We start from the raw sequence: 21,332 nt of genomic DNA, 5'->3' as shown, positions 1-21,332 counted from the left end.
AATAGCCTAGAATAGACAGTTACTTCTACCCTTCCCTGACCAGAGAGAAAGGAACTAAGAAATGCTTTTAAATGGGAAATACAAAACTTTGGACTAAACTTCTTTTGAACAAGTAAAGGGGGAAATAAACAGTTCTAATCCTCTCAGTGAGCTTAACTTACATCCTTTCTGCGTCTTTCCAGCTCATTATCATCTTAGCAATTACTGCCTAGTCACTTTGGTTCTCTTTCTCCATCAGTTCACAAAGCCTGTCTGAAATAAATGGGTGGTGGTAAAGGTTACTTTGATTCACTGTCAGCCCCACTCCTTTATATGATTAGGCAAGATGGATTTCAGTGATCTTTCCTCCCTCAGCATCCTTTTTTTTCCTTTGCATTTGTGATTTTAGAAATTATATGATATATCTTTTTTAAATTAAATACAAATTTGTAATTTGTAATTCACAATTGGGTCATTACTCTTATTTATATAAATCTGAGTCAATTCCCTATATATTTGAGAAATGAGGTCATTATCAGAGAAATCTGATGTAAAAATTTCCCTCCATTTTTCTGTTTTTTCTTCTAATCTTGATTGTATTGGTTTTCTTTATGCAAGCCTTTTTAAAAAATTTTATATAATCATTTAACATCCTGACATTCTCCCTATCTCATTTTGTCATTAATTCTTTATCCATAAATCTGACAGGTAATTCATGCTCTGCTAATTTTATTAAATTATTGCCCACAAATTTTGACATGCTATCTCATTATGAAATTATTGATGGTTTTTATAATTTGTCCTTTGATCCACTCATTCTTTAGAATTAGAATACTTATTTTTAATCTATATTTTCATGGCCTGTTGTTAAATGTGATTTTATTGCATTATAATCTGTAAAATATGTATTAGCATTTCTTCTTTTCCGCATTTACATATGAAGCCTTTATGCTTCAATACATGGTCAATTTTTGTGAAGGTGCTCTGTACAATAATATATATATATATATTCTTTCTTATTCCCATTTAATTTTCTCCAGAGATCTATTATATTTAACTTTTCTATAATTCATTTAATATGTCTTCTCATATATTATTTCAGTTAGATTTGTCTAGTTCTGAGAAGGTGAACATTTAGATTCCCTAATGTATGGTTTTACCGTCTTTTTTCCTCTTAAAACTCATTTAATTTTTACTTTAAGAATTTGGATACCATGCCATTTGGTGCACATATGTTTAATATTGATATTATTGCATTTAGCACGATGTGGTCACCAAGGTTTCTTTAAATGATCTGGTTTTAGTATATTGAGATACTTTTCCTTCATAATATCTTGAAATATCATATCTAGAAACATGTATAATAATAACTTTATTTTATTTAAATACACATAAACTTTTTAGCATTCACCCTTGCAAATTCTTGTGTTCCAAATTTGTAGCGCTCCCTCCTCTAGACAGCATCTAATCTAATATAGGTTAAATATGTGGAATTTCCACATATGCTATGCTGTGTGAAAAAAATCAGATAAAAAAGTGGGGGAGGAAGCATACAAGAAAACAAACAAACAACAGCAACAAAAAACATGAAAATACTATGATTTTATGATTTGTTTATGATATTCAGTATCCATAGTTTTCTCCTGGATGTGGATGGCTCTCTCTATTACAAGCCTATTGGAATTTCTTTGAATCACCTCATTGTTGAAAAAAGCCAAATCCATCACAGTTGATCATCACATAATCTTGTTGTTACTGTGATCCACGTTCTCTTGCTTCTACTCATTTCATTCAGCATCAGTTCATGTGAGTCTTTCCAGGCTTTTCTAAAATCAGCCTGCTCATCATTTTGTATAGAACAATAATATTCCATTCTATTAACATACCATAACTTATTTAGCCATTTCCTAACTGAAGGGCATCCACTTAGGTTCCAATTCCTTGGCAATACAAAATAAGGGCTACTGCAAACATTTTTGCATATGTGGGTCCTTTTCCCATTTTATTATCTCTTTGGCATAGAGACCCAGTAGAGAAACTGCTAGGTCAAAGAGAATGGACAGTTTTATAGCCCTTTATTCATAGTTCCAAATAGCTCTCCAGAATATTGTATCAGTTTACAACTCTACCAACCATATATTAGTGTCCCAGTTTTCCCACATGCCCTCCAATATTTATCATTGCCTTTCAGGAAATCTTGTTGAGTTTGTGGCCAATTCACATTTTTCTTTGACATCATTTGTTAGAACATCATTATCTCTTTTTGAGTTTGTGATTTTATCTTCATGGTCATTCTATTAACATTTTATGGTCAGGTTCATCTTTTGTTTTTTGCTCCTTTTCTAACTTATTTCTTGCCTTTTCACTCTGTTGTTATTTATGCTCTGCTTTGGGCATAGAGCAGACACAACCTCAAACTTCAGATTTTTTTCCTGCTCTTTTCAGAGCTGTTTCTGGGAGTCTGTAAGTTTTCAGTTCTTCCAAGTTGGTATGATCTAAGCAGAGGTATGATCACTGCTCTCTTGGCCTTTGCCTTTACCTATAAAGGAACCCTGTAAGCCTTATTCACACTTGCTATGCTCCTTTTGGCCCAGGAACTATGGCTAGGTCCATTGCTTTTATGCAGCTGCGAGCACTAGTTTTCCTTTCTGTCGGGGAATGGAGACTGGGGACCTTATACTCTTGTGAGTGAACATTCCAGAATACAATTGGAGGCATTATTTTAAAGTGGGTTGAAAAAGAATTTGGAAGACTGCAAGTAAGTTTCAGCTTCTACTTCTCTCTGTAACTGCAACCCAGTACTTTCAACTTCCACTTGCCCAAACCTAAATTTTTTAAAGATTTATTTTCTTCACAGAGCTTTTATAGCTCTCTTTTTTTCATTTGACCATTTTTTTTTTTGCTTTTTAAAGGGTTCTTTTCACCATCGGATTTTCTGTCTCTTTTAACAATTGGCTAATTCTATTTTATGGTGTGCCCCTTTTATCAAGCTTTTGACTCAATTTTTGTAATTTTCTATATCATTCCCATTTCTCCCCATTTTTTCCTGTACTTCAGTTATTTTGTTTTTAAAATCATTTTTACAAGCATTGGGCAATGCAATAGAGCTCTGAACACAGCACCAGTGAAGCCTCTCCCCTCCTCCCCTCCCCCCCCCCCCAGTGTATTCTCTTTCTCAAAAGATGATCTCTTTACCATCTATGGACCCAGAGCTCCTGAAGCTGCTCCTGTGACTGCTGCTGCTGCCATATTCCAGGTCCAACCACCACTCTGAAATCACAGAATTTGCCCACTGATCTAAGTTATTTTGAACTGGAAAGTCATCCCCCCCCCACCTTTGTTTACTCTGCCATTCCTGAATCCAATTTGGAGCATTATTTTTAATTGGTTTGGAAAGAAATTTAGCAGAATAAAAAGGGAGTTCTAGCCTCTACTCCACCATTTTGCCTCTGCCTTCCTTCAGATTTTCAAATTCTATGATTCTGTGAAATTATCTTGTTGATGTGTTTGACCCCATGGGTTAGAATCTCATACTTAGGAACCACTGAGTTCAAATACAGCACCATACTCTTGCTAGCTATGTGAGCTTGGTAACTCACTTTATTTCTGTTTATATAAACTTTCTCATCTATAAAATGAGAATAATAGTGCATACCTCCCAGGGTAATAGTGAGGATTGAATACATTAATATTTGTAAATTGCTTTGCAAAATTTAAAACATTATATAAATGTTCATTGTTGTTAGGTTGGTGATGATGGTCATGATGCCTGAAACTGAGGTTTGATTATGATAAAAGCTAGTAATTTTTACAAAAGTATTACATGATAACAGCTGCCCTAGCTCCAGCCTTACAAACAAAGCCTGATCAAAACAAGACAGGAGGACCTCAAACATAGAACAAGGGCCTGTGGAAAGAACAATTTATTCTGTCTTTACTACTAACTAAACTACTTGCATATCCTGCTGATGCTGGGTAAACATCATCAATACCCATAAAGTGAAATTCAGTTGAGACTTAAAAGCTTAAAGGAAGCTGTAAATGAGGAAATAGTGGATCTGGTTGGTATCCATTTTAATAAAGCAAATGTTTTCCCAGCTTAAAAAATCATATATTGTAGGTGGAGGGGGTGAAGAGGGGGATTATGAATAGTAAAGCAGAAAAATGATGCTGAAAGATCCTTGCCGTGCAAAAAGGAGGACACACAGACAACCAAACTGACTAGAGATGCTAATGTTATGTGGAAAGATCATTGACATGTGGGCCCCATAATTAATGCTATTCTTGTTCTCTGCTTAGGATTCCAGGTGAATTAGATAACCTTACACATGTCCATGAGCCCTTTTTCTGAGGTTTTAGTGAACATCAATTCTATTCTGTCCTATATCAATTCTATTTAATTCTGTTGACTACTATGACCTCTGGTCAAGTTTGAGTTTATTCCACAATGAAAGAAATACAAACATCTTGGATATGTGTCCAGGTGGGGAATTGTATGGTTTCAAAAATTAGATTTCTCTCTAATATTTGTGGATTTGAGTAAATTTAAAATTTCTTCCTCAGTTTTGGGAGAGGTCTCTCTCTTTCTTTTTGTGTCTCTCTTTTTCTTTCTTTCTTTCTGTTTCTCTGTCTTTCTTTTTCTTCCTTCCTTCCTCCCTCTCTCTCTCTCTCTCTCTCTCTTTCTCTCTCTCTCTCTCTCTCTCTCTCTCTCTCTCTCTCTTCTCTCTCTCTCACACACACACACACACACACACACACAAAATCACACAAAGGCACACACTCTTCTCATACTCAACACACAATGTTGAACATATTTAGAAGCTCCAAAGTCTCATAAAAGTACTGATACTGCTGGGCTTTCTCTCATCTGCTTTTCATTCCTTTATGCAACCGGACGAATTTGACAGGATGTTTAAAATATTAAAAAACAGTCTTGAAAAGGGCTAATGATCCCTGAAATAAACTGAGCTGCACGAGGCTCCAACACCTTCCTGAAAAGGCTCTCCAGGCTCACAGAGCTCCTTTTAAGGGTTGTCGGTTTGCCATGTGTATGTCATCAGTTACCTGAAGCCTGGAGGACATTCTCAAAGTTAGAAAGTTAGGCTTCCTCCTTCCGGTGTTATGCAGACCCTTTCTAATTGATGTTATTTGTTGTTTGTTTTTTTTTTTTTTTGTAATGAGAAACATAAGCTGGCACACATCTACTCCACCTTCTTGCAGTTCTCTCCTGCTCCTTTTTACCTTGGGCTGAAGGACATCTTTGGGATGGATGGGATCAGACACTAGTTGTATCTTTTCCTGGGAGCAAAAATATTAAAAGGAATATCATTCGGAACAAGAGAAACAAGGTCACTGAAGCAAACATGTTTTGCTGGGATAGCATTTGATAAACTGGAGTTACAGGACCTCAGGAAGAAGACAAACTTTAGGATTTTACAAGTCCAGCCTTTGCCAAAGTGGGCAGAAGTCACTCTTGGTCCTGCTGGGCTTTATTGATGACATGCCAGTCCTTGCTGAGGCTGGGATCTGTCACACTTACTCCCAGAACCTCCATCTGGGCCCTTGAGACCACACTTAGGTTTTGTTCCTCCTAGGAAAATTCATGTGTACATAGATGGATAGGGAAGCATATTAGAATCAATTAGATTGTTTTAAACTTTATTCTGTTTCCCCAAAGCTTCAATTCTTCTCCTCATTTTGAATAAAGTATGAAAATTTTTTGGGAAAAGTTAATGCCTTTTTGTTTACTGCCTTTCTTAGTCTCCCTTTCCAGCTTGATCTAATTTATTCTCTGCTCCAACCAAACTCACAGCAAAGGAATAGAAAGTTGTCAGAAGGTTCTTGAGTGCCAGATGCTGAGATAAGTAGTTTGAACGATGGGGAATCATAAACATTTGCCTGTGTAGGTTAGAGACATGATCAGAAATTTGCTTTAGGAAAATTAATCTAATGATAGTATACCCAAATGGATTAAAGAATAGAAAGAAACACCAGTGGTTAACAACTTTTTGCAATGGCTTTCCTGGCTAGTTTCTCTCTGTTAAGAACCTGGACTACATTCCCAGAGTAGGTCCAAAAGAAAGCTTGGGGTGGGGGTGGGGGCAGATATAAGAACCAGCTGGGATGAGAAATAATATGGGATTTTTCTTCACCACCACAACTTGCAGACTTTTGTAGCTTATGTTTTTATAGTTTATAGCCTTTTTTATTTTTTTAACAGCTTTTTGTAGCTGCTTAAAACTTGAGACTAGTAAGGATCAATGGCAGGTTCTGAAGTCAGATCTTTCTGTTCATAAACCCAAAACTCTAGCCTTCAGTAGGGGATATAATTAAAAATTCCTAATAGTTTACAGTTTTAAATAAGGAGTTCTTCACATTTTAATGCCATTATGTCATTTTTAAAACTAACCTTGTATAAAATTTCTAGTAAATTTTTTTTGGGGGGCATAATTAAGGAATGGATTCTTCTGGATAATTATAACTTTTTTGTGAATTAATCAAGGTAACCTGAAAAATGAATGGATTGAATTGTTTTTGTAAAAATGTACAGTAAAATTTACTTAATCCTCAAAGCAGGACAAACAGAATTTGCTTGGTTGAAATGTGGTTTTTGTATTTTGGAAGATTTAAGTAGGTACAGAAATATGACTTATGGAAACATGTCCATTGTCTCAAATCCCCACTAGTTAAGTAATGGTTCACTCTTCAATCATCAGATTTTTATTTCTTTCATGATTCCTAATGGAATTCTTTTTTCTTTTCTTTTTGCTGAGGCAATTGGGGTTAAGTGATTTGCCTAAGGTCAGACAGCCAGGAAGCGTTAATTGTCTGAAGCCACATTTGAACTCAGGTCCTCTTGACTTCAGGGCTGGTGCTCTATCCACTATACCAACTAGTTGCCCCTGGAAATATTTCTAAAAAGATATTATATCTTCTTGTCTTAGAACACATTTAACAATTTTTCATCTTTTCCAAATGAACTGAGTATCATAATAGCATAAATCTATGTACTTAACAATATAGTATCAGCTATTCCATCAATGATACTTAAAGTATATAATTAGTTCATAATAGTTTTTTATGTGTCAAGCACTATGCTAAGCATTAGGGATAAGAAAAGAAATAAAACAATCCTTGCTTTCAAGGAACTTCTAGAAGGAGAGTGAACAAGCAAACAAATGTGTTCAAATAACAGGATAAATATAGAGGATAAATACTCAAAAAAGTATAGGATGAATAGGAAATAATTATAAGAAGGGAGAAGTTCAAATTGAGAATGATTGGGAAAGGCTTCCTATAGGAAATAACATTTTAGTTGGATTAACAGGAGCCTAGAGAATTCAGTAGGAGGAAATGAGTGGAGAGAGTATTCCAGGCATGGGGGACAGGCAGAGAAATTGAGAAATGGAGTATCTTGTGTAAAAGCTATCAAGAAGACCATTGTCACTAGATTAAACTATATAGAATAAACTATAGAGTAAGGTGAAGATGAAGGGCTTTGAATGCCAAATAAAAGATCCTAAAGTTTATATAGTCAGACTTGCTTTTTAAGAAAATCACTTTGCTGGCTGAATGGAGGGATGGATTGGAGTGAAAGAGACTTGAGAAAGACAAACTCGTTAGTCCACTTCTAGAATAGCTGGTAGATGTGCTCAGATCAATTGATTTGAAAGATTATAGGAGTTTTTTTTAGGAATTACAATATATAGGGAAAGATTAAAGATTATATAGAATGAAGGGAATGGTGGGAAAAACTTACTGGACAAGATGAGAGGTGATAGGACCAAGGGTACATGTGGAAGGATTTGGCTTGGCAAATGGAAGATCCACTCCTCAAATTGAGACATGAGTGAAGGAAGACTCACTAGGTGAATGTATCTGAGTGGTAGGAAATGAGGAACAGGGAACAATAGGAAGTTCCAAGTGCATGGATTCATTTTATTTGTTTGTTTTTATTTGTTTTTGCCCAGTGAAGTCTGAGGAAAGACCCTCAGCTGAGGGGATGTTGTGAGAGGGAGATCACTATAGAGGGATAAAGGACGAAAAATTTAAATTGGTTTTTGGATGAGGGATAACAAATCAATTAGGGAATTATAAAAAAGATAGTTTTGCTTCAGAGAGGCCCAGTTAAGATTAAATCACAAATTTCTAATGGTCTTAATCATCAAAGTTTTATGATTTTCTTCAGCTCCATTCAGTAGTATGTCAATATGAGTTAAAAAAATAACTTAAAGAGTAGAATGAATCCAAAGCTACAACTTTAGCAACTCATACTCAAGTGTCCCATTGGTCCAGATTACTACCCATCTTCACCTTATACTGAACAATTTTTTAAAATTCATATCCATCTATTAATCCTATCTGACAAGTTGTAGATCTTAGACTAAGGAAAACATCCATTAGTTGGGAACGATTATTGTTATACACTCTAAGACTCATAGTGTAATTCCCTGTAAATATTGAGTAATCAAGAAGTTTCAACTGATTAACAATCTCTTTTCTCTATGTGAAATTCAGTGTTGAATTGAGACTAAAATCAGCTGATAAATTTAATGGATTACTCTACCTGAACCTTTTCTTACTTTTCACCAGTATGCATTAAGGAGTAACACACCAGATCTAAAATTAAAAGTGATGGTTGCTGGTCTTCTAGCTACATGGTTCCGGCTTTGAATGTGGGGCTTATGGTTTGTAACAAACTTAGAGAAGGAAAATCTCACTTTTTGTCTAGAGTTCACAGAGTAATTTCAGTTCTTTCAAAGACAGTCAAGAACTTGGGGACAATCCAGAAAAATCTCAGAGCCACCATGCTCATAGGAGAACCTCATGAAAATCTATTTATTCTCTTAATCACAATTTTAGCAATGCAGTGTTGAGATAAAAGTGTGATAGAGCTAGGGAATGCTGACACCCATGTATGACACATGGAAACTATTGATTTAAAAAAATAATAAAATTTAGGATGAATAAAAGACCAGGACCAGCCAGGATCAGTGAGAACAGCCAAACAGAGATTCCTGCTGTAGCTTAGGGCAATAAATAATGATCATGAAGACCTTGGGTCATTTAGAAAAAAACAAAAATGTTATATGGTTTTCATCATGAGAGAGACACATACGCCCAAGACTGAGACACAGATAGAAAGGGGGGAGAGGGAGAGAAACAGAGAGACAGAGAAAGAAACAGAGCGACACACACACACACAGAGAGAGATACAGAGAGAAAAAAACAGAGAGAGACATTGACAGACACATACAGAAACAGAAACAGATAGAAAGACAGAAAATTGCTGTTGGGCAAGAATTGTTTGGGGCAAGTAGTTGGGCATTTTTATCTCAGTCTCTTCATTTGTTAAATGAGAAGTTTATTTTCTTTATAATAACTTTTTATTGACAGAACCCATGCCAGGGTAATTTTTTTTACAACATTATCCCTTGCACTCACTTCTGTTCCGATTTTTTCCCTCCCTCCTTCCACCACTTCCACCCCCCCCCCCAGACAGCAAGCAGTCCTATATATGTTAGATATATTGCAGTATATCCTAGACAGAATATATGTTTGTATAACCAAACAATTCTCTTGTTGCACAGGGAGAATTGGATTCAGAAGGTAAAAATAACCCGGGAAGGAAAACAAAAATGCAAATAGTTTACATTCATTCCCCAGTGTTCTTTCTTTGGGTGTAGCTGCTTCTGTCCATCCTTTATCAATTGAAACTGAGTTAGGTGTCTTTGTCAAAGAAATCCACTTCCATCAGAATACATCCTCATACAGTATCGTTGTTGAAGTGTATAATGATCTCCTGGTTCTGCTCATTTCACTTAGCAAAATGAGAAGTTTAGAAGAGATAATTTCTTAAGCTTTCCGTTCAAATTCTATGATCCATCAGACTTCAGGGAAGTGCAGAAATGCATTTTATTTATTTTCCAATGACATCTCCCTTAGGTTTCTTACCCAAGGTCCCATTCTTAGTAATTATCAAGTGTCTGAGGCTGGATTGGAACTCAGGTCCTCCAGAGTCCAGGACTATCCACTGTGCATCTAGCTGCCCTTTAACACATTTTAGGAAAAAATGTTTATCCATAATGTTTAAAATCCCCCTTCCCTCCAAAAAAAAGATAACAAGTTGCTGTTCAGAAAATGCATGTTGCAGCGGGGTGCAGGATCCAGTAGACTTGAGGCACCTTTTTTTTTTCCATTAGGCGGAATGAATGAGATTCAGCTTCAGCACCAGCCTCTGTCCCTCCTCTGATTCTTGGGGCAGCTTTTCCCCAGGTCAGAGCTGCTGATTGGTCGCTGGCTCTCCTGCGCGATTCTTTATTTTCGGGGTGTGGAGGAGCCGTAGCAGGCAGGTGGTTATGATTAGTTCTTGGACTCGGATTGCAGAGCCCGTATGGAACAATGCTGCTCTTCTGGGTGGCAAACAGCCACTGGCCCATATGGCCAGCCTTTCTCTTCCTGAATGTATTTATTCCCTGCTAACGTGGTTAATTCTGCCTTAATGCTTCTGAATAAATCTGCATTGTAATGTGAGGATTTTATTATGTGAGGGAGAGCACAGCATGGGGCCTGTGCTGACCCTTTGCTCTGCTGGGCCCATCAATGCTGATAGCCCAATTTCCTGGAAGAAACAGCAGTGAGCTTGGGGGAACTCCATTTTATCCCGAAACACAGAAACTGTGGTGAAAAAGTACCCAGGGATTTCAGCCTGAGCTGTTTGTGTAAGGAGACCCGCCATATATCAGGAGACATTTTCCCACTAATTTTGATGGGCATTATGTATCTCTGTCAGAAAACTATCCTCCAGATAGCCAATGATATTAACGACAGAAATAATCATTGTGATGGCCAATCCTTTTGGAGTTATCTTAAGATTTTAGTTATTGATTACAAAATATATATTTTGGATCTCTATCTATATATCTATATATAATATCTATTTGGGACAAATGTCAAATGACCAGTTTAATACCCACATAGAAGAAAAATATTTCATTCAGGTTCTAAAGATAGGAACTTTGGATATTATTTATGGAATTGTCCATTCTGAAGTTTAAAAGTCGCTTCCAGCTTTAGTCTTTGATTCTGTGATTCTTAAATGCAAAATAACATAAAAGTCAAATGGCAAGACAACAAATTGCGGTGAAGAGCGTATTTGGAAGAAATAGCTTCTAGGATATGTCAAAAGGTTAGTGCAGAGTCAGCCAGATCTCCTCCCCAGAGGTTGGCAAGTTACCTTTTTACTCTAAATTAAGGTTGGGTGTGCCAGTAAAGCAGCTTGATCCTTATAAGGGCTTTTTTCCCCTAAATATTTAACTAAGTACATATAAAATTAATAAGATTTAAAATATATGAGAAATATCCCTTGAAGTTATTTTTAAAATATAGATTTTACCACTTTCCTGAGATCATTGCTCTTGCTTTCGCTTGCTGAATTGTGTCATGTCTATTACTACCTGATACTTTAAAGTTCAATAGGCTGAAATAATCAATTGTTAAAATAGCCCAAGCTGAAGTGAAGCGACTCGTAAATGTGTCACTTCTGAATCCCTTGCTGATGTCCGAGGATTCTGTGGCTTCCCAGAGTGGCTGAACACAGTGAGTTGGGTGTGCCTCATGTTCTCTTCCTGGGCCTTGATTTTTTTCATTTGTTAAATAGAACAATATATTTTACTTCACTGGAGTATTAAGAAGATGAAGTGAGATCATGAATAGGAAAGCATTGTGGAAACTATAAATCATTGTATGGGATGAAAAATTATTTAATAATAATCTGGCTTAATGGAAGGGAGACTAAATTTTCTGACAAAGCTTCAAATTCCAGGACTTCTCCTTATTGTGTTTGTGATCTTAGCATCCTTAACCTCTCCTGTTTTTTTTTTTCTTTTTTAAGGAGGTAAAGTGTTTCCTTGGACTAGATGATCTGCAATCTTGGGGTTTACTACAAGCAAAAATAGCTCTTCAGCTTGGAATACAAATTTAAATGCTGAAAAAAGACCTATAACTATAAACCTAATTTATTTGAGAGTTACATTTAATGACTATGACATTTACATGAGTCCAAACTCTTTGTAATTCCATTTAAAGTTTTCTTGGCAAAGATATCGGAGTAGTTTGCTCTTTTCTTCTTTAGGTCATTTTTATAGAGGAAGAAACTGAGGAAACAGAGGAGACCAACAGGGGAAATTAACTTGCCCAGGTTCACACAGCTAACAAATGTCTGAGACCAAATTTTAACTCAGATCTTCCTGACTCCTGGTGGGGCACTGCCCCAGACTGTCCCAATATCTCTATTTTTCACAGGAACTCAGATACTCACGTTTCTGAGCTGAATTAAAAAGATGCTCTTTGCAGTTGTCAGTAACTGTTTTGGAATATAATAACAGATTCTAATGATTTTCATGGTCTAATGACATTCTTGCCTACTGTTTGGCTTAACTTTCTAACATCAGTGCTTTTTAGATGGTTGCTCTGTATTATGTGTTTCATCCCTGCCAGGGCCACTGCTCAACTCCTGCTCTCTTTGGTGGGTCATGTCTCCTAAGTCAGAGAACTACTATTTTGCCTTGGTGTTCTAAAAACTAGCCAGGAGGCTCTCTTTTAATAATCATCTGGAGTTAATTAGCATTTACAGTGGGGGCTATCTATTAAGCAGGCATAAGAAGCACATTCTCCTGACATAGAAAGTTTGTAGGGGGATCAAACTTAGATGGGATTTGGGGCTGAAGAATAATTTCTTTTCTTGGTTAATGAAGGTCTTTTTTTCTCCTAAAGGTAGAGTTTTCATGCAGTTCCCTTAAGATAGAACTTTCTGCGGAGCTCCTGGGTTTGGGGTCTGAGGGTATGTATAGTTTGTCCTCTGTGTGAGTGTGGTGGGCAAGGTCAGTCCCTGATGCAAAATTTGCCAACACCATTTAGGGTTCAGTGGTTCTGCTATTAGGCCTAATGGAAACTCCGGATTTTCCTAATTAAAATTCACCATTATCACCTGGTCAGTGGGGATGAGGGAAGGGGAGAAGCCAGATTCTAATGACAGAATTTCCAGATACACTGGACATACACTCACACCATGTAACTGTCTAGACGTACCTTCCCATCTGTCTTTTAATCTTAACCAGGATCTGGTTTTCCCACTGCATCTTCTTAGTGCCAGCCTTCTCTAATTCCCATCATCTTGAATTGAAGTGTTAACTTAGTCTCTCTTGTCCTAGAACACATTTGACCCCTTTCTACCTTTCATGCTGATTAGTCTTCCTTTCTTTTTTGTTTTATGTTTTTGACTTATCTTAACATCCTGTGTTGGTTTAGCCATTCTCACAGGTCATTTGGATTTATTCTAGTAAGCTCTTATACTCACTTAGATATTTGACCAAGAAAAAATAATGTGGTCACGTGTGTGTGTGTGTGTGTGTATACAAACTTTGTTATTTAATATGACTGTCTCATCTATCAAAGAGTAATCAATTAATTATTCACTCACTATGAAATGCCTACAATATTTTAGACTAGGTATTTTTTTTAAAGTACACAGTGTTACTTTTTATAAAAGATCATACATTTGCAGAACCAAGGGAGCTCCAAAATAAAGAATACTTAAAATTGTCTAGGCAGGAGACTCAGCAATGAGGTTTTCCTGCATAGCAGTCCCCATTCTAACTGGGTAAAATAGAGATTGTGAGAAGTGGTGGAAAGCAAAACCCCCTTTTTTGATTTCAAAATCCTGCTATTCCTATTCAACAGAGAACAAAGTTATAATTGCATCTCAATTACCCATTTGGAATTAAGCATAGTACACCCAATTCTTAACTGTCCCATATTTAACTGTGATTTCATTAGTGAACTCATTTTTACTTTTTCATTGGCAACTATACACATTTGCTTTTTGTGCAGTAGAGAAAAAACAAAACAAATAAATGGAAAACGAGAAGCTTGATGCAAGTTTATATCCATGTAAAGGAGAAAAATGCTCTTAAAAGTATTTGTGAATCTCATCCAGAAAGTGCTAAAGTAACCTCTCAAGTGTGAGAAGAAGAAATTGGAAAGAAAAAAAGGACAATTGATTAAGTCTGTGTGTAAATAAGATGGCCATCTCCATCCTCTCATCAAACATTGAGGCGAGTGCAAAAACCTATCTTGTCCAGACTGGAACATACAAGGAAACTAGAGGCACGCCTCAAGAAATGTGCTTTAACTGCAGAACTGAAAGGAAGATGACAGGTTCCCATTTTCCTTTGCTACCTTGGGGTTCTTCTGACATCATACCCATCCTTTCATCCTGTCTGATATTGCCTCTTCTTTCCCCTGCATTTTATAGAGTAATTCTCAATTAAAAGGTTAGGCAAACTCCATTGTATTTAATTAATATTTTGTTATAAAGAGTTGTATGCAGGACAGTATATATTTTTTTAAAAATTTCCAGAAAAAGATTACAGTTTTTGATAGTCATGGGAACCGAAACCCTTTTTCTCAGAGGTTCAGTATATCAACGTCTGCATTTTTAGACTTACATACCATTTTCTAGGAACATTACCTCTGGGAAAGTTGAAGATTGACTCTACATATTATCTGCCCAGAGCACAGAATGAATGGGTTTAAATTGGCCTAGGGATGGAATGGGGGAAGGGAACCCAACATTTTGAATTGCTCTATTTTTTGTAACTGAAAAGTTGGTGTAAGCACTCTGACTGATAAAATATGGCCTTCATCCACTTTTAAATTGCTTTTACCCATTCACTTTCAGAGGTCATAAATCTTTTCCTTTACGGATGGATATGCAACAAATTCCCAGCAATTGAGTCAGCCATAAAATACAAAGCTATGTCCAACTTTACAAGTTGTGATCAAAGAAAAAAATATATATATAGCAAGAATAGCAGAGATAAACAGAGGCAGCTAGGTGGCGCAGTGGAGAGTATTTGTCCTGGAGTCAGGAAGACTCATCTTTCCAAGTTCAAATCTGGACTCAGACACTTCCTACTATGTGACTCTGGGCAAGTCACTTAATTCGGTTTCCTCAAGTTCCTAATCCATAAAATGAGCTGTTATATTTCTGACAAGAAAACCCCAAATGGGGTCTTGAAGAGTTAAACACAACTGGATAATAAAAAGCTGACATTAATGAGGCAAGTCAAAATATACTCATTGATAAAATTAATTATTAAATGACCTGAGGAGAACCAGATAAACAAACAACACATACATTTGGGAAAATTAGAGTTGACAATTTCTTCCTTCTATGGGAAATGCTGGGCAATGGTGATTATTTGAACCACTAGTAATACTTAAATGAGCACCTTATTAAGTGAGCCGTTCCATTTTAGGGCAGATCTCATTGTTTGGGGGAAAAAAAAATTCTCTTGTTAATTTGAAACCTGATTGCATCTACTATTTTCATAGAATGATAAATGTAGAGCTAAAAGGAATTAAAGCATCTAGTTAAAACCCTTCATTTTATAGTTGGGAAAATTAATGCTTAGAGAGGTTAAGGGACATACCCAGTATCTCCCGGGTAGTTAAGTATCAAGGTAGGATTCCAATTCACGTAGTCGGAAGCCAGAGCATGTTTGCTATCTGTTGCCCCTAGTTTTTTTTTTTCTTTCTGGGGACAAAGAGAACAAATCTATACATTCCTTCAAAGTGTTCTGATGGCTATACTCACTATTCCTTTGCTTCCCCCCAATTAAAAAAAAAAAAAACCTTCAGGATCAGCAATTTTCTCTCCCTCTTTCCTTCTCCCTCTCTCTTCTTCTCTTCTCCTCTCCTTTTCCTTCCTGTTCCTTTTTCTCATTCTTTTCTTTTTCCTTCTCCTCCTTCTTTCTTTTTTTTCTTCTTGTTCTTTTTCCTCCTCCTCTTTTTTTTTCTTTTCTTCTTTCTCTTAAACACAAAATTACTAAATTTCTATAACAATATGTATCATTTTTTAACCCAAGTATAGAATTTCATGTTTACTTCTAGGGTCCTATATAAACTCTTCTCTTTGACATTTAAAGCTCTTCACCTTTTTCAATATATCTCTCAAACCAGATTTTATATTATTGGCCTTCATGTCCTCTGAAGTCCAGCAAAAACTAACATTCTAGCTGTTCCTCACATGACACCCCATTTCTCTGCAATATATCTTTGGGAAGATTATCTTCTCTGAATCATTTTTCACTTCTATTTCCCATAATACCTATTTTCTTTAAAAAATGCACTCAAGCATTATGCACTTCATGAGTCTCTTCCTAATTCTTTTAGCTACTATGAGTATGAAGTATTGCAGATATGGTTGATGTATTTGTGTTGTTGAACTATTTCTTTTCAACTTTTAATATTGTTGGTATTAAGAAAGTTTATCTGGGAGAAGAATATATGAATGTGACTTAAAACATTAACAAATCATCCTTCTTCTGTGATACTTTTTCTTATTTGAATTTGATTTTAATATCTGTTCATCTTTTAGTTTCTTGATGGAAAAGGAAAAATACATTGGTTCTTTTAAACACTGGACATAGAGAAAAATATTAGGTACAACTAAGTTGGTGAGCTACTCTTTGAATCAAATCCTCAAATTCTCTCATTTCTTCTGAATGTGGTGGAATAACAGCTCATTAAATTATAGTCAAGTGGTCTGGAAATATCATTCTACCTCTATATATATCTAAATCATCCCAAAGATAATTTATTCCTCCATAGGATCATTGAATTGATCTATATTTTGAAGTGATAAAAAGTTCTTTGTTAGTCATGGACATGCTGCATCACAGTATTTAGGGTAGAAAACTTATAAAGGCTAATTCTATAGTGTAGACTATACTATGTGGTTATCAAAACATTTTTTGGTAACAGAGGCAAAAGCATTTACAAACCTTATAATTAGGTTCATATATTTATGACACAATTTCAGGAATGAGAGAGAAGATGTTGTAGTTCATACCAAAATGGTTTCTGAGGCAGGAAAGACTGGGTTCAGGACTTGCCTCTGACAAATACTAACTATGTGACCCATGAGAAATCACTTTACTTCCCAGTATCCCCACGCACTCTCTGAAGGTGTAAATGGAAAATTACATACTCTCTTTTGTTGATGGATAAAATACCTTACCAGCAGCTCCTTTCAATGAAGAAATTCACTTTATCAACAATGAAAAAATAGGGGTCCAAGGAAAATGGTTTTAGATTGAACATAGAAAAGTGAATTAATAACCTTTTACATAGCGATAAAGCATGGGCATTACTTGGAAAATTCTGATGGCATTTGTATGTCTTAGTACCATCAAAGTAGATTGCTATTTTTCAAAAAAAAGTCTAGGAATATAATGTTCTTAGAATGAGACTATAATACCATTTATCAATTTATAGTAGTAAAGATGATACATATGCAAACATATGTGTGTAAATATGCAAACATACACATTTATGTATATGTTATATCATAAATCTCTATGTGTGTTTATATATTCATACACACAAACACAATCAAATATGTGTGTTTGTATATGGAAGGAGGAAGAGAGAAAGAGAAAGAGAAGGAGAGAGAAGGGGAAAGGAGAGGGGAAGAGAGGAATAGAGAGAGAGAGAGAAGGGGAAAAGGAGAAGGGAGGGAGGGAATGGAAGAAGGGGAGGGAAGGAATAAAAGAGGAAAGGAGAGAGGGCAAGAGAGATCAGCATTCTCATTGATGTACTCCCTTTACTTTTGCTGTGTCTATCTAGATTCTTGCCCATATCTTTATGGAAACATCCCCCTAACTTGACAGCCCTCCAAAGGGCTTTGTATGATTTTAAAACTCCTGTGGAAGTGGCCAGTGCACAATTTGGATTTTCCATCTATTCTCACCCAGTTTCACAACAATCTGGTCCACTGCCTTTCCTGCACATATATGCCCTTGTGCTTGCATTTTTGTAGCTCATTATGTGCCAGTCTCAAATTTCTCCTCTTAGCTCTATGAGCTTATTTGATAATTCCAAGTCCGTAAGGCTGGTCTGCTCTTCCCCTCATTTCCATAGATGAAATGATTGAAACTCAAGTCCAGAATTTCTTTCAGTCCCAAATCTAGCCCAGTGTGGAGCCATCCTGCCTGACAACAAGCTCTTGACTTCCTAGCTAAGTACTCTAGACTCTACTATCATTTTTCCTTTTTATGTCATTTCTTGCACAGATCATCCTATAGACTTCTTTTTAGGGACGAAGAATAGCAGAAACTGACACAATGCAGATTCAGAGGATAAACACTTAACAATCTTGCTTGGAAGTCATTTCAGTGATTTCCAGTTTTTGTTGTATAAATTGACAAAATTTCTAACTGGGATTGAATATTAAAGGTAATCTTCCCTGTGTTAGTATATTATTCTTTAGCATGAGGCAGGATTTTGCAGATGATGTTGACAGCAGCAGACTCTAACACTCAGAAGTCAATACAAATGCAGACATTATTTAGAAACCATCACCTTAGAAGCAGAGTCCATTTTTCTGAGTCTTAGATTATCCATCCATAAAATAAAGGCATCGGACTAGTTGATCTCCTAATGTCTGTGGTTCTATCAAATTAGCAGCAAACAAGCAAAGCAAACAATATATTTAGAAATCTGAGTTAATGAAGATGTCCAGACCCTTTGTCAGGTTCTGAAGAGGAGCAGAGATGTCTCCATACAGAGCTGACTCTTGTACTTAAGACTAGCTTTGCAAACCCAGAAAGGCTGGACCATACATAGTGAGTTGGCAGTATCACAACTAATTAATTCTGCTCTGTCTTCCTTGATCCTGGTTCCTGTTCATTTTCTCTGGATTTCCTTTATTAGCCATCTTCTCTGAAAGGGAAGTTAGATTTCTAATAGCTTGGTCTCCCCAAAGACCACATCCTTGCTTCACTGACTAATTCCCTCTGCCTTATTTGATTGTGGCTACAGCTTTTTTGACATTATTCTCCTGGAAAAGGAAATTTAAATGTGATTTGTCTTAAATTTTTGCCTAGATGTCGTTCCCTAAATTCACCACTGAATCATATGTAAAAGTAGACATAATATTAGGGTAAAAGGTTGCATTATGGTGAAGGCCTTCCATACTTCCTCCTAATATCATGAGGATTCGAGTAGCCATTAATTCTATCTAACTGTTATCCTTAATTCTTGCTCGAAGAGCCAATCTTTTATTCCTATTATACATTTCCCTGGTGACATTTTTTTAAATATTGATCTTCTTCAAAGTTCCACTTTGGTTAATTAGTACTGCATGTATTCATACCAGGAACTTTAATGCTCTCTATGTGACACTTTGATTTTTCAAGGAAACGGTTATGTCTGAATCTATAGAATGTTTTAAGGAAATGTTTTCCTCACCCATATTTATATTTAAGCCATGTGACTTATTGAAAGTTTTTTTTGTTTAAATGATTTTTAAACTTTTATTTTATCAATAATTTTATAATTGTAAATGATAAATTATTATAAATATAGTAATTATTTAATTTTATAATTATTTATATAAATAAGCATATATTTTATAAATAAATATAATTTATTTACTTTATAATTATGTAATTATAATTAATTATAAATTATTATAAATATAATAATACTTTTTAATTTATTAATGCGAAATCATTAACTTTGGCAATCTTCCTGATTATTCTAAATCTGAAATTATAATAATGATCTATTTTCAAATAATATTGCTAATGCAATTTATCAAATAGACACACCTGTAGTCAAATGCATGTTTTTACATGTTTATTGAAGAAGTCAACATATTTCTTTCTTAAAAACAATAAAATATGGAAAAGATCAGATCAAGTGAAAATAATTCAATACAAGTTGAGTTAATAGCAAGAGATTATTACCACTACAGGCTTAAATATTTGTATTACATCTAAATAGTTGAAAGTGTGCTGTCAAAGTGTTTTGCCTCAATTTTACTGTTGTCCCTATTTTGCATATCGTGAATCAATTTTGATATGATTTTTCTTCATTTGAAAAGTCAAATGTGATTTGAATTGTATGTGATTAAAGTGAATGAATTGCTTTTTTCCCCCTGTTACTTTGATTTGATTGACAAATTAGTAAAAAGGAAGCAAATCCAATAGTTGAAAGAATTTGAAGGATTTGTTTTGTTTTGCAAAATCTTGAACAGATAAGTTGTTTTTCCCTTCATGTGAGTGGTTGACAGATATGGTTGTGGTTGTCTTTTACAAGATGCCTTTCATCCACAATTAGTCACTAATTTTATTGAGTTTAGATGATGAAAAATAGTTTCCCAAACTGGACCTGCCTTGGACAATGATATAGTCAATGATAGTGGCTACTTTCTAATACAAAAGTAGTTAGGCAATTCGTTTTCCCCTCCCTTTCTAATTTACAAGATCAAATCCATCAAATGCGTGTGCTTAGATGAAAACATATTTACAGCAGATTTCTCCTTTGATCCAACATGTTGGCTTGCCTTTCAAATGTTTGATTACAACAAATTAGAGTCATTTCCTATCCTTACCCGTCCCAATCCTGATAATAGAGATTTTATTTCCTAGTGCCTAAGTAATGTTATTTGTTTTCCTAATAGTGTCTTTATTCTCATATGTTATTTTGCCAATGGTATCCCAGTTTCAAAATCATGTCTCTTGCTCCTAGAGTAATAATGTATTATAAAAACTAGACATAAAAATAAGTTAGAAAATAGTAAGCATGATATTAACAGTGACCAAAAATCCTGCTCGACTTTGATTTTCCCTCATGTGATTAGTTTCCATTTTTTCTTCCTACAATGATAGACCAAGTGAACATTGCCTAAAGCAGATATTGAGCACAAACTTTAGACTGAGCTCTTTGGACCTGGACAATAAATTCAAGATCTTCCACACCAGGCTGCATACTAGAGAAAGTGGAGAGACTATTTGGCAGTGGGTAATGCTCCAGATTGTCTGTTCCTTTCTCTACTGGGGAGCTGCTGCTTTCTTGTCTTTTTAGACCATCTAGGGAATACATTATCAGTGTGCTCATCCACACACATATATATCAGAGTGAGGATTTATTTCTTTTTTTCCCCTAGTTGAGGTGAGGGAGATGAAATAAATATTTCTTAATTGAAAAAATAAAACTTAGTTTGAAAAGCTAGATATATTTCTCTTCTGGTTATCCAGGGAGAATCATTCTTTATAGTATCTGAATGATTCCTTCAGGAAAATGAAATTATCCATTTCTGTTAAAGTTAATATGACTTTTTCCCTGGTTTTCAGAATGTGGTGAAAAGAGAAAGGGAAAGTTAAGACAGCCCCCGTTATTCCCTAAGAAAATATATGAGAAAATGGAGTATCTGGCTATATTTTAGGAAGGTGATAGAAAACAAATGAAATAAAAATAAACACTGTGTCATGTATAATATATAA

At 35.4% G+C, this 21,332-nt stretch overlaps 1 protein-coding gene across 1 annotated transcript in view; it reads left to right on the top strand.

The window, feature by feature from the left end:
* The window catches only part of KCNIP4 (potassium voltage-gated channel interacting protein 4), a 1,018,244-nt gene that overhangs the window by 283,264 nt on the left and 713,648 nt on the right, over positions 1 to 21,332 (top strand). The gene's annotated exons all lie outside the window — the stretch shown is intronic.

Source organism: Antechinus flavipes, chromosome 6 (assembly GCF_016432865.1).
Source record: "Antechinus flavipes isolate AdamAnt ecotype Samford, QLD, Australia chromosome 6, AdamAnt_v2, whole genome shotgun sequence".
NCBI classification, from domain to species: domain Eukaryota; kingdom Metazoa; phylum Chordata; class Mammalia; order Dasyuromorphia; family Dasyuridae; genus Antechinus; species Antechinus flavipes.
This window is presented reverse-complemented; position numbering and strand designations above follow the sequence as displayed.